Source organism: Herpailurus yagouaroundi, unplaced genomic scaffold (genome assembly GCF_014898765.1).
Source record: "Herpailurus yagouaroundi ecotype Mexico unplaced genomic scaffold, PumYag 159, whole genome shotgun sequence".
Taxonomy (NCBI): domain Eukaryota; kingdom Metazoa; phylum Chordata; class Mammalia; order Carnivora; family Felidae; genus Herpailurus; species Herpailurus yagouaroundi.
This window is the reverse complement of record NW_024412400.1, coordinates 69,390,366-69,404,710: the sequence shown is the minus strand read 5'-3', so window position 1 is coordinate 69,404,710 and position 14,345 is coordinate 69,390,366. Positions and strand designations below refer to the sequence as shown.

The 14,345-nt window shown below is 35.8% G+C and overlaps 1 long non-coding RNA gene across 1 annotated transcript in view; it reads left to right on the top strand.

Annotated features, from left to right (window-relative positions):
* LOC121034010 (uncharacterized) overlaps positions 1 to 14,345 on the top strand; it is a 203,073-nt gene that overhangs the window by 88,552 nt on the left and 100,176 nt on the right. The window contains exon 2 of the long non-coding RNA XR_005792245.1: positions 9,538 to 9,640. This is a non-coding gene — a long non-coding RNA (uncharacterized LOC121034010). The remainder of the gene's footprint in view (positions 1 to 9,537; positions 9,641 to 14,345) is intronic.

The window sequence follows — 14,345 nt, the reverse complement described above, 5'->3', positions numbered from 1 at the left end:
TTTCAGGTGTACAATATAGTGATTCACCAATTCCATATAGTCTTATCATGGCAAGTGCACTCCTTAATTCCCATTACCCATTTAACCCACCTCCCCACCCACCTTCCTTCTGAGACCCATCAATTTGTTCTCTATAGTTAAGAATCTGTTTCTTGGTCTCTCTCTTTCTCTCTCTCTCTTTTCCCCTTTGCTCATTTGTTTTGTTTCTTCAATTACACATATGAGTGAAATCTTATGGTATTTGTCTTTCTCTGACTGACTTATTCCACTTAGCATTATACTCTATAGTTCCATCCATGTCATTGTGAATGGGGAGATTACAATCACCAATTTTTTAAATATGAAATTTATGATCAATTTGGTTTCCATACAACACCCAGTGCTCATCCCAACAGGTGCTCTCCTCAATACCCGTCACCCACCCCCCATCAACCCTCAGTTTATTCTCAGTTTTTAAGAGTCTCTTATGGTTTGGCTCCCTTTTTTTTTCCTTCCCCTCCCCCATGGTCTTCTGTTAAGTTTCTCAGGATCCACATAAGAGTGAAACCATATGGTATCTGTCTTTCTCTTTATGACTTATTTCACTTAGCATTAACACTCCAGTTCCATCCATGTTGCTACAAAAGGCCATATTTCATTCTTTATCATTGCCATGTAGTATTACATTGTGTATATAAACCACAATTTCTTTATCAATTCATCAGTTGATGGACATTTAGGCTCTTTCCATAATTTGGCTATTGTTGAGAGTGCTGCTATAAACATTGGGGTACAAGTGCCCTATGCATCAGCACTCCTGTATCCCTTGGGTAAATTCCTAGCAGTGCTATTGCTGGGTCCAATTTGTAAACCACTGACTAGTATGGACAGGAATTGCCAATCTACCTTGAATGGACCAATCTGGCTCAATGCTTGTTTTTGTAAATAGAATCTTGTTGGAACACAGCCACATTCATTCACTTATGTATTGTCTGTGGCTGTTATGCTACAATGGCAAAGTTGAGTAGTGGCAAACTGTATGGCACACAAAGTCAACATATTTATTATCTCACCCTTTACAGGAAAAGTTTGCTGATCTCTGGTATAGAACAGTGAATTTATGAAGTATTGCAATTTCATTGACATTAATATAATTCTACTTGTCATTCTCTTAACATCATTATCTTTTCTGTAAACTGTTAAATTACTCCCCACATGGAAATAACTTCATTCCCCATTCCCAGATGTAAATATGCCTATTAACTGCTTTTTGTATTCTTTTGGTCAAAGATACAGGTCTACATGGTTATAATAACACACATACTGTGCTTTATCAATCAGAATAAGTAAGAATATATTAAGAATTGCTTATCCTAGATTGTAGCAAAATCTTATAACTGATTAAGAATATACCTTGTGGAATACTGAACTTTGTGTTTCTTGAGGTTCAGTAAGTTTAGAGATTACCTAGTGTCACACAGATGGCAAGACCAGTACAAGTTACATTGTCTTTCTGGCTCATTTATAGGCTGAATCACCAGACAACTATGATTTCATTCAGTTTGTTCTCTGCAGAGATAAACATGACATCTTCTTTTATGAGTGTGAGGATGCTGTATGAAATGCATCTCAGAAATCTGGACATGTTTATTTAGAACGTTACTGCAGGGTTTTGGAACAGGCTCAGTGTTCATTCTGCAGCACCCTCTGCTATGCCAGCAGGATTCAGTGGGCACTGTGGGAACATTTGTTTACCAAGGGTGTTGACATTAGTTGATTGGATTAGTGATTACGGTACATATTGAATATCTATTCACTTTCTCTTCACCAATAAGTTTAGAATGTAACCTGTGTATTGGGTCTGCAGGTGTTATGTTTCTCAAGAAGTATTTAAATATGTATGGAAATAACAGAGCAATGTTGTCCCTATTGTGACTCACATTTGTTAATTAATGGATGCAAATTGCATTACCATTTATTTATTTATTTTTCTTATTTATTTTTAAAATATTTTTTAAGTTTATATATTTATTTTGAGAGAGCAGAGACAGCATTAACTGTGGAGGAGCAGAGAGAGAGAGAGAGAGAGAGAGAGAGAGAGAGAGAGAGGGAGAGAAAATCCCAAGCAGGCTCTGCAGGAGTCATTGCAGAGCCCCACATGGGGCTCAAACTCATGAAACCATGAGATCATGACCTGAGCCAAAATCAAGAGTTGGACGCTTAACTGACTGAGCCACCCAGGTGCCCCTGTATTAAAATTTAAAATTGTATATGTATTTATGCCATGATTGTCTATAAACCAGAAATACAGCTTAAAATTTGGAAGCAAGTTTAGTTTATAATACCTAACCTCTGTGTCTCAGATATTTCGTATTATATTTTGAAATGAGAATTAAATATTTCAACTCCCTAAAAATGTTTGTATGGATTTAATGTTTACTAAAAGCAACAATACTTTCTTTTAAGAAATCCATATGAGAAATAAGAAAAAACATGTACTGACTTGGGTATGCTTTTTGAATGCCTACTACATGTACCTTTGGCATCTAGGACAACCAAAGATGAAAACAAAGTGGGAAAAAGCAGTGTCATAAGCTGAATGCTTGTGTCTCCCAAAATTCATTGTGGAAACATAATCCCCAATGTGATGGAATTAGGAGATGGGCCTTTTGGAAGTGATTAGGTGATGAAGGTAAAGCCCCCATCAATGGGATTCATGTCCTTATAAAAGACCTTAGAGAGCTTCCTTGCTCATTCTGCCATGTGAGGACACAGCAAAAAGATGGCAAGTCTATGAGTGAGGAAGTGAGCTCTCAGCAGACGCCATATGTGCCAGGGACTTGATTTTGGACTTCTTAGCCTCCAGAACTGTGAGACATAAATTTCCGTTCTTTATAGGCTACCGAGTTTATGGTAATTTGTTATAGTAGCTTGAGCTAAGACAAACAGTAAAAATAATGCTTATGTGGGAAGAACATAAATAAAAGTTGATGACAATGATATCAACTCCAAGGTTTATTTTCTAAGGTACTAAGTCTTCAAAATTTTATGTGTAATCTACACTTAATACTGCATCTTCTTCCATTCTGAGCTTTGTCTTTTATTTTTGTTTTTTTTTTTTGTTTTTGTTTTTGTTATCATTGTTGAGTAGAAGTTTTCAGTTTAATCAATGTAAATTTATCATTAGTTTCCTTTATGGGATTGTTTTTACATCTTGTTTATACCAAATACTTAGGTTCCCATATTTTATACTAAGAGTTTTAAAGTTTTGCTTCTATTATGTTTGTACCTTCAGTATACCTGGATTTGAAGTTCATGTACAGTGTGAGATAGGGATCTGGTGTATTATTCTTCAAGGGAAAACGAATTGTTTTTCATGATTTATAGAAAATTCCACCCATTCTCCACTGATCTATCATGTATAAAATTTCCAGTGTCTCTTTCTGGGTTCTTTATACTCTTCTGAGCTCCTTATTCCTAGCTCTCTCTCTCTCTCTCTCTTTTATTTCAAGTTTTTGTTTACAGTCTACTTAGTTAACATACATGGTAAAATTGGTTTCAGTGTAGAATTTAGTGATTCATCACTTATATATAACACCCAGTGCTCCTCACAAGGGCCTTCCTTATTATCCTTATTCCTTTCTGCTTGTGTCAGTGTTTAGTCACAATTAATTATAGAGTTTGACAATCAGTTATGAGATCTAGTAGGTCTAATTGTTCTCCTTGTTGTTTTTTTTTTTTTTATTAGAGTCCTAGCTAGTGCTGGTTATTAGTTGTCCATGTGCATTGTTTAATCAGTTTATCAAGTGCTATGGAAAACCTTCTTCGGATTTTGATGGTAATTGTATTGAATTGATTAATCTTCATTTTTGTGTAACTTTTATCTTAATGATTTAATAATATCTTATCCATGAATATGGTGTATTTAATATACCATAGTTAATAGTTAAATACACTATTTTAGATAATTGATCATGTATTTCAGTTAGATTTTATAGTTTCTCTTAAAAGGGTCTTAGAAATGTTTTATTAGATTTATTCTTGGTTACATACATATTTTGGTTATTATCATAAATTATATATATATAATTTTTATATATCTATATATATCTATATATATAATTTTTTATATATCTATAAATTTTTTTAATGTTTATTTATTTTTGAGAGAGAGACAGAGACAGAGACAGAGACAGAGACAGAGTGCAAGCAAGGAAGGGCAGAGAGAGAGGGAGAAACAGAATCCAAAGCAGGCTCCATGCTCCGAACTGTTAGCACAGAGCCTGACGCGGGGCTTGAACCCACAAACCACGAGATCATGACCTGAGCCAAAGTTGGAAACTCAACCAACTGAACCATCCAGACACCACTAAAACCACATTTTCTAAATGAGCATAAATAAATGAAATTCTTTTACTTCCATAACAACATACTTTTCTCAGTAATTGGTGAATGAAGTAGATACATTATAACGTGTGTACAGGTTTTAACATAAAAGTTCACCCAAAGAACGTTGCACCTTTATTCTAACAATTGGAGATTTTATTCTTCCTGAGCACATGTAGAATGTTCATAAAATTGATCTATTTTCTGCCTTGTCAACCTTTTATTTTTACTCATGTTAAATATTTTAACTCATATATCAGATTTTAATTGCATTGATTTAATTTTTCATTATAGAAATCTGTTTCCTTTTCTTTTTAAGATTTACTGGTAAGGGGCGCCTGGGTGGTGCAGTCGGTTAAGCGTCCGACTTCAGCCAGGTCACGATCTCGCGGTCCGTGAGTTCGAGCCCCGCGTCAGGCTCTGGGCTGATGGCTCAGAGCCTGGAGCCTGCTTCCGATTCTGTGTCTCCCTCTCTCTCTGCCCCTCTCCCCTTCATGCTCTGTCTCTCTCTGTCCCAAAAATAAATAAATGTTGAAAAAAAAAATAAAAAAAAAAAAGATTTACTGGTATGTTTGAATAGTGCGTTCTAGCATTCTTATGTTTCTAATCTCTTTATTACTTTAATTGTTCTTATTTAATACTCAATATCTGAGACTTATGTTGTTCTACTTATTCTTGTTGGTGAATTTTGCCTTAGGTATTTGTATATGTTTAGTCTACGGACATACCACCCTGAATGCGCCCGATCTCGTCTTATCTCGGTATTTGTATATGTTTTATTTCCTTATCATGTTTGTTTGGTGGCTTTATTTGTGAAAATCCTATAAGGCCTGGTTTGAGGATTCATCCTTTGAGAGAAGCTTTGCATCTGTTCCTACTAGGCATCAAGAGTATTAACAGCCCAACCCTACTTTAAATTGATTTCTTAATTTGAGGTTCTCAGGACCATTCAGATTGCATAAATCCATATCTTAACCTCATGGGAAACAAGAATTGTGGTTATGCATTTTAGGGGAGACTTTTCCCTATCTAGAATTCAGGTTCATAAGAGAGAAATTCCACATCATCTTCTTTTGGTGGAAGCTAATTTATTTTAAAATCAAGAGTATATTCTGTAAAATAATCTGAATTTATGTACTGGTCACACTTCTAACTCACATGTGGACCTTGTGCTCTGTGCTTTGCATGGTCATCAAAACCTAAGCATCTTGATTGCTAAGATTGTCAAATGTTCCCACAGCAATTATTGTTTCAACATTAGTTTATTACCCTGGTTTCCCATTCTCCATTTGTTTTTGGCCCTTGAGAATTTCCCTTATTTTCCGGCAAATCTATGTATGTGTTTGAAGGATATTTATCATTGTGTACCAGTTTTATCAGGCTATCTGGCTCACCACCCCCCTAACAATAAGTTTCTGAGATCCTCCCACTTTGGTTTTCTTTTTCAACATAACTTTGACTATTTGAGGTCTTTTGACTTTAGCGTCTACTACAAAGCTGTAATCATCAAGTCAGTATGGTACTGGCACAAAAACAGACACATAGACCAATGGAATAAAATAGAGAACCTGATACTGGACCCACAAATGTATGGCCAACTAATCTTTGATAAGGCAGGAAGGAGTATCCAATGCAAAAAAAGACGGTCTCTTTAGCAAATGGTGCTTGGAGAACTGGACAGCAACATGCAGAAGAATGAAACTGGACCACTTTATTACACCATACACAAAACCAAACTCAAAATGGATGAAAGACCTAAATGTGAGGCAGGTTACCATCAAAACCCTAGAGGAGAAAACAGGCAACAACCTCTTTGACCTCAACTGCAGCAATTTCTTGCTCAACACATCTCCAAAGATAAGGGAAATAAAAACAAAAATGAACTATTAGGACCTCACTAAGATAAAAAGCTTCTGCACTGCAAAGGAAACAATCAACAAAACTAAAAGGCAACTGACAGCATGGGAGAAGATATTTGCAAATGACATATCAGATAAAGGGTTAAGTATCCAAAATTTATAAAGAACTTACCAAACTGAACACATGAAAAACAAATAACCGGTGAAGAAATGGACAGAATACATGAGTAGACACTTCTCCAAAGAAGACATCCAGATGGCCAGAAGACAAATGAAAAGATGCTCAACATCACTCATCATCAGGGAAATACAAATCAAAACCACATTGAGATACCACCTTATACCAGTCAGAGTGACCTAAACTAACAACTCAGGAAACAACAGATGTTGGTGAGGATGTGGGGAGAGGGGAACCCTCTTGCCCTGTTGGTGGGAATGAAAACTGGTGCAGCCACTCTGGAAAATAGTGAGGAGCTTCCTCAAAAAAATTAAAAATAGAACTACCCTATGACCCAGCAACAGTGCTACTAGTAATTTATCCAAAGGATACAGGGGTGATGATTCAGAGGGACCCATGTACCCATGGTTATTTATAGCAACTATCAACCATCGCCAAATTATGGAAAGCACCCAAATGTCCATAAACTGCTGAATGGATAAAGAAGATGTGGTTTATATATACAATGGAATACTACTTGGCAATGAAAAAGAATGAATTCCTGCCATTTGCAGCAATGTGGGTATAACTGGAGGGTATTATGCTAAGTGAAATAAGTCAGTCAGAGAAAGAGAAATATCATATGTTTTCACTCATGTGTGGAACTTGAGAAACTTAACAGAGGACCATGGGAGAAAGAAGGGGAAAAACTAGTTTCAAACAGAGAGGGAGGCAAACCATAAAGAGACTCTTGAATGCAGAGAACAAACTAAGGGTTGATGGGGGGGAGGAGTTGGGGAGGGGAGAAATGGGTGATGGGCATTGAGAAGGGCACTTGGGATGAGCACTGGGTGTTGTATGTAAGCAATGAATCACTGGAATCTACCCCCAAAACCAAGAGCATACTGTATACACTGTATGTTAGCTAATTTGACAATAAATTAAAACAATATAAATAAAATAAAGTAAAATAAAATAAAATAAAATAAAATAAAATAAAATAAAATAAAATAAAATAGTATCTGAAAGTGAATTCTTGAGGATAGTTTTAAAATGAAACTTCCAGATCAAAGGATATGTAGCCTGGTCATTTTCAAAATTCCTGCCTCCCCCACCTCCCAAAATGAGGGGCAAATTTGCAATCCTGTCAGCAATATTTAGTGCCTAATATTTTGCACCCTTGATAAATTTTGCTCTTATTAATAAAACAATGCAACCATTCATATTTGTTTTAATGTGTGCTTCTTTTATTATTTTTATGAAGATCATCTTTTTTATATGGTCGTGGGCCATTGGTTTTTATTTTATATAAATTTGCTATTCTTCTGTTTTTCCAGCTAGGAAAAATGCAATAAAAGGAGAGAAAGGAAAGGGGGGAATAAAGCATTATTTAAAATTTTAAATCATTTATCTTTTGGAGCTGGTGTTTTGTGTCTGGTGGTTCTTTGGGTGGATGGGCTTTAGGTGTTTATATGTTCCCTGAATCTGTGTGCAAAAATGTGCAGTAGCAATATATATTTTCAGATGATCTGTATCTATAATTTTCATTAAGCTCTTGAAATGTGATTCAGACAGTTAAGAATCAATATATTTGATACAGTTTTATTCTTTTACAAAAAGTTTAGATGCCAATTCATAATTACTCTCTTCAGGAAAGCTTTCTAGAACAGTGGAATCAGAAGAAAAATGGGTACATAGTGAAGAATATAGAATGAAAATGTCCTTGATAGAGGTTTTGGAACTCAAAGGATTTTAGTATCTTAAAAAAATCCCTCAAAAATGGTTCAATTTTTCCTCTTATTTTATGGTTTGAATTGATAAAACAAAACAAAACAAAAGCTCTGCATAATTAAATACTAATAGTTGTCTTTATAGACGTTAGATCTTGAACATTCTTTACCTCATAGACACACAAGACACAAGTAGACCAATACACAGAAACGAACTTAAACACATATTTTATTTTATTTTTTGTTGTTGTTTTGTTTTTGTTTATATCAAATTTTTATTTGCATTCTAGTTAGTTAACATATAGTGTAATATTAGTTTCGGGAGAATTTAGTGATTCATCATGTGCACATTACACCCAGTGGTCATCACTGTGCCCTTCTTAATGCCCATCATCCATTTAGCTCATCCTCTATCCACCTACCCTCCATTAACTCTCAGTTTGTTCTCTGTAGTTAAGAGTCTCTTATAGTTTGCCTCCCTCTCTTTTTTTCCCTTCCCCCTATGCTCATTTGTTTTGTTTCTTAAATTCCACATAGGGGTGAAATCGTATGGTATTTGTCTTTCTCTGATTGACTTATTTCACTTAACATAATACACTAGCTCCAACCACCTTGTTGCCAATGGCAAGATTATATTCTTTTTTAATGGTGAGTAATATTCCATTGTGTGTGTGAGTAATATTTCATTTTTTTCATCAGTTGATGAACATTTATTTTTTATTTTTTCATCAGTCGATGGACATTTGGGCTGTTTCCATAATTTGCCTATTGTTGATAATGCTGCTATAAATATCAGAATGCATGCATGTGCCCCTTTGGATAGCATGTTTCTATCCTTTGGGTAGATACTAGTAGTGCATTTGCTGGGTCATCGGGTAGCTCTGTTTTTAACTTTTTGAGGAGCCTCCATACTGTTTTCCAGAGTGGCTGCACCAATTTGGATTCTCACCAACAGTGTAAGAGGGTTTCCCTTTCTCTGCATCCTCGTCAACATCTTCTGTTTCCTGTGTTGTTAATTTTAGCCATTTTAACAGGTGTGAGGTCTTATCTCATCCTAGTTTGATTTGTATTTCCCTGATGATGACTGATGTTAAGCATCTTTTCATGTGTCTGTGAACCATCTGTATGTCTTCTTCGGAAAAATGTGTATTCATGTCTTCTGTTCATTTCTTAACTGGATTATTTGTTTTTTGGCTGTAAAGTTCAATAAGTTCTTTATATATTTTGTATACTAACCCTTTATCAGATATGTCATTTGCAAATATCTTCTTCCATTTGGTATGTTGCTTCGTAGTTTTGTTGATTGTTTCCTTTGTAGTGCAGAAGTTTTTATCTTGAGAAAGTCCTAATGGTTCATTTTTTTAAACATACATTTTAAAAACAAAGTTAAATACATAAGGGCTCATGCTTTCTTTTTCTTCCACAGGAGAATATTATATGGACTTTTTCATTGACCTACTTTTTAAGGAATGTGGAGGAATGGAAAATGGAGGTTGTTGATTCTGCCTTATGGATGAAATATAGAAAACGTAAGTGATGAGACAATGCTGTGAAATTCATTCTAATTAAAATAGAAGCAGAAGATTATAAAATATAGGGCATGAGATCTATGACCAACTAGTTTAGCCTTGGATTCTAAAATCTAATATGTGTTATTAAATACGATGAATAGGTGATATGCTACGAATTATTTACCAGGCTCATAGGATTATGAAGTCTTCAATGTTACAATAAAATTATTATTACTCTGGGTCCAATGTGAGGGTCTTCTGCCATTGACTTACTAAGTGTAGACCCTGGCATTAACTTTTCCTCCAGGTAATAATCTTCTCCTTAGATGGTTGTGTCTCTTTTTTATAAGAAATGTGGCCAATAGAACTTTGATCTTGGTTTACTTCCATGGTGTAACTTTTAAGAAGACAAATATAACTAACTTATTTGGTATCAAAATTTCAAAATTACTATATTTTTATAGTAATTTTGGTAGGGTCAGACAGGAAGAATACATTTAGTGAGGATATTGGCTTCATGAGGACAAGGATCTTTGCATATTTTATTCAATGATGTATCTCAATTACTCAGGATAGTGTGAGTACATCATGGATCATTGTTATTGTTTTTATCAGAAACCAGGATGGCATTTTTTATCTTGGGTTCATGCATGAGGATTCTAACCATAATAGCAATGATTCAATATATAGAGTCATAGAATTTCAAGGCTACATAGGATGTGATGGGAAAAGATCATATATTGAAATATTTTTATTTTGTGTGTTAAAGGAAAATAAAGCCCAGAATGGTTAGTAGCTTGGTACAAGTAACTTAAATAGTGACAGAACTAGTACTAGAACTCAAGACTACTACTAACTCCCCAGTCAGTGCCTGTCCCACATGTTGTGTTATCATTTTTGTTTCCCTCAGAACATAGAACTTAATCACAGATTCTGATTTTATTTATTTGTTTGGAGAGACAACTCATATATTATGCAATCCACTCTTATAGCCTATCACTTAGTGGTTTTTACTATATTTGAAATTCTAGGCAACCATCTTTACTATTAAATTCCAGAATATTTTCGTCATCCCAAAATAAAATCCCATGTCCATTAGCAATTGTTCTCCATTCCCCACAACTGCCAACCACTGACTACCTTTAATCTACTTTCTGTCTCTATTTCTTTTCCTATTCTGAGCATTTCTTATAAATGGACTCATAAAATATGTGGCATTTTAGGTCTGACTCCTATCACTTTATCATGTTTCCAAGGTTCATCCATATTGTAGTATGTATCAGCACTTCATTTCTCTTTAGGTCTGGATAATATTCCAGTGTATAGATATACCACATTTTGTTTATCTGTTCATTAACTGATGGGCATCTGGGTTGTTTCCACTTTTTGACTATTATGAATAATGTTGCTATGAATATTTATGTACAAGTTTTTGTGTAGTCATATGCCTTAGTTCTTTTTGATATATACATATAGGACTAGAATTTTTTCTTTCTCTCTCTCTCTCTCTCTCTCTCTCTCTCTCTCTCTCTCTCTCTTTTTAGACAGAGAGCACACACAAGTGGGGGAGAGGGGCAAAGGGAGAGAGAGAGAGAATCTTAAACAGGCTCCATGCTCACTGCAGAGCCCAACACAGGGCTCAATCCCATGACCCTGGGATTATGACCTGAGCCAAAATCAAGAGTCAGACGCACAAATGACTGAACCACCCAGGTGCTCCTAGGTCTAGAATTTCTGGTCATGTGGTAACTCTATGTTTAACCATTTGAGGAATTGCTGGAATGTTTTCCAAAGTGGCTATACCAGGGCACCTAGGTAGCTCAGTAGGTTAAGTGTCTGACTCTTGGTTTTGGCTCAGGTTATGATCTCACAGTATGTGGGGTTGAGCCCCACTTAGGGCTCTGCACTCACAGTATACAGCTTGCTTGGGATACTCTCTTTCCCTCTCTCTCTGCCCCTCCCCCACTCTCTTTCTCTGTCTCAAAATAAATAAACTTTATAAAAAAAAAAGTGGCTATACCATTTTATACTCCCACTAGCAACGTATTAAGGTTCCAATTTTTCCACATTCTTGCCGTATTTTTCCCATTCTTTTTCTTTTAAGTTTCTTCTTTTTTTTGGATTAGCTTGCTCTTTGCTTCAACTGTTATCAACACCTCACCAGCTGTGATAGTAAAATACTGCCACTAATTGTTTTTGACAAACCTGGCCAGGAAAAAGGCTATTTTCACTGGGTGAACTTTAAGTAAAAAATGAAGATGTACCTTGTGATTAGGGTTCCCAGGAACTACCAGACCAGTCAAATAACTACAATTTTTTGAGATGAGGCTTTGAAAGAGCTGCAGCCCCATTCTGACTCTTCCTGTGGATATTCAACTGCTGGTTTACACTGTAATTATGGGCTGTTGATTTTTGTGACTATCAGAGAACTCGGAAGAGGGGGACAGGAATAGGGCAAGTTAAAATGCCACAAAACTCACTGTTCATACCAAAAATCAGCAATTTTCTTGAATAAAGCTTTTCCACGTTATTACAAGGCTTTAGTTAATTTCCAGAGTTCAGAGAAGTTGGTTTTGACAATTTTTACTTTTTCTGGCTTTAAAACATTTTTTTTTAATGCAGAAGCATCCGTTTAACAGATGTAACCATAAAACAAAGTACTATACAGTTTGTGAACATACTTGGCCAAATAATCATGTAATTTTTATACTGAGGAAACTTTTATTATGCTAGATAACACAGTTAAGTGAATACATTTTTAAAATACAGCATGTTAGTAGCTATGATAAAGGCACTTACAGGGTACCAGTTGAGCATAGAATAGGGACAGTTAAATGATGTAAGACTGGTGATAGAAGTATAATTAGAATAAAGGGTTCAGGTAGGAGATGACTTTGGCTTTTTTTTTGCTAGTGTTTTAGTTGCTTTTTATGAGAATAGATTTTTGGAGGTCCTTATTCCACCATTCTCATTGACATCATCCCAAACTTGTTTTCTAATTTCCAAGAAATTAAGTCCTGCATGTAGGAAAATAGAGAAAAGGAAAAAACAAAATAGGGAGAAGGGAAAGGGCTTATCTGGGAAATCTGAAAGAAGAAAAATGTGTGCATAATTTGTTTACAGAGGAGACTGAGTACACACTCTTTTATGGATGTATGCCTAAAGGGATGCTAAAAAATACAAATGGCGTATTTTATGAATCTTTAGAAGATTCATACTCGCAGTGCAAATCTTCCTTTAACAGCATGTGTCAAGTGTGTGAAAAGTAAATGCAGTCAAGCCTTTTCTTTCTTTCTTTTCCAGTTTTGTTTTTAGGGAAGAATAAACAATCCAAATAAAAATATTGACCAAGTATAAGCTACACTTCATATGTTAAAATCTAAGCAAATGAAACAAATTGAATTCAAAGCTATGGCTTTAGGACAACATTTTAGGGGAGGGAAATACCCTTAAAATCTGGACTTTGCCAGGGGCGCCTGCATGCCTCAGTCGGTTAAGCATCTGACTTTGGCTCAGGTCATGATCTCCCGGTCTTGTGAGTTCAAGCCCTGCATCCGGTTCTGTGGTGACAGCTTAGAGCCTGGAGCCTGCTTCCAATTCTGTGTCTCCCTCTGTCTATGCCCTTCCCCTGCTTATGCTCTATCTCTGTCTCTCTGTCTCTCTCAAAAATAAACAAACATTAAAAAAAAAAGCTAGACTTCACCAGAATTCATGATTTCCACCTTCTTTCTATATTTGGACTAAGAAGGTCTTCAAATGGTGACAATTTCCAACTTAAATTCCATCTTAGAGCTCAGTTACCACCACTTTACAAAGTGCTCTAATAAACTAATTCCTACTGGGTTTTTAATTACTGATAATTATAAGATGCAAAACCATTAAAGACATAACCCTTATGTCAGTATACCCTTCTGTGAATCATACAGGAAATTAATTTCAGGGAATATTGCCTTTGATGACATATCTACCCTCTCCCCACCTGTTCTCCTGGGACTATTTGAAATATGTGACGAGCACTGTTGATACTTATTAACATTTTTATCACAGGGTTATCAGAAGAAAACAATTAACAGGACACAGAGCAGTAAAGGTAGCATAGCTAAATAGAAAGCGATGACTTTGAATTTATGTAATTCAGATCTAACACCCACCAGCTGTATAGCTTTTAGGAAATTTCCTAACTCTCTGAAACTATTTCCTTGCCTTTGAATTGGAAATAACACTTACTTCATATGGTTCTAGGAGAAAACTAAATGGTATATCTTGTACAAAGTGCTAAAGAAAGAACAATTGTCATGGGGGCAGTGGTGGCGAAAATGGTCATAGTCAAGGTCATGGTTGCATTCAGGGCCATAAGAAGGCTGAGATTCTGCATGGGCCCAGGGTATGAGAATGTCTTCCACCTCCTTTGCTGAGTTAAGGATCCCATCTTCAAAATCCTCTGCTACTGAGGGCTCAGTTGTGTGCATGTGTGCTTTGCCCATGCCCAGTGTTCTCTAGCAGTCACTGAAAATGCACGTGAGGGAAACTTCCATTCTTTCAAGAGCCTTCAGTTAATCTAGCAACTCTGGAACATTTTCAGTTGAGTTTTTGGAACACTGAATCACATTAAATCCACCATCATTACTCACTTTGGTCCCAATTAACAGGCAGATGGAAGAGACCATAATTGTTTACACACACACACACACACACACACACACACACACACACACACACACAC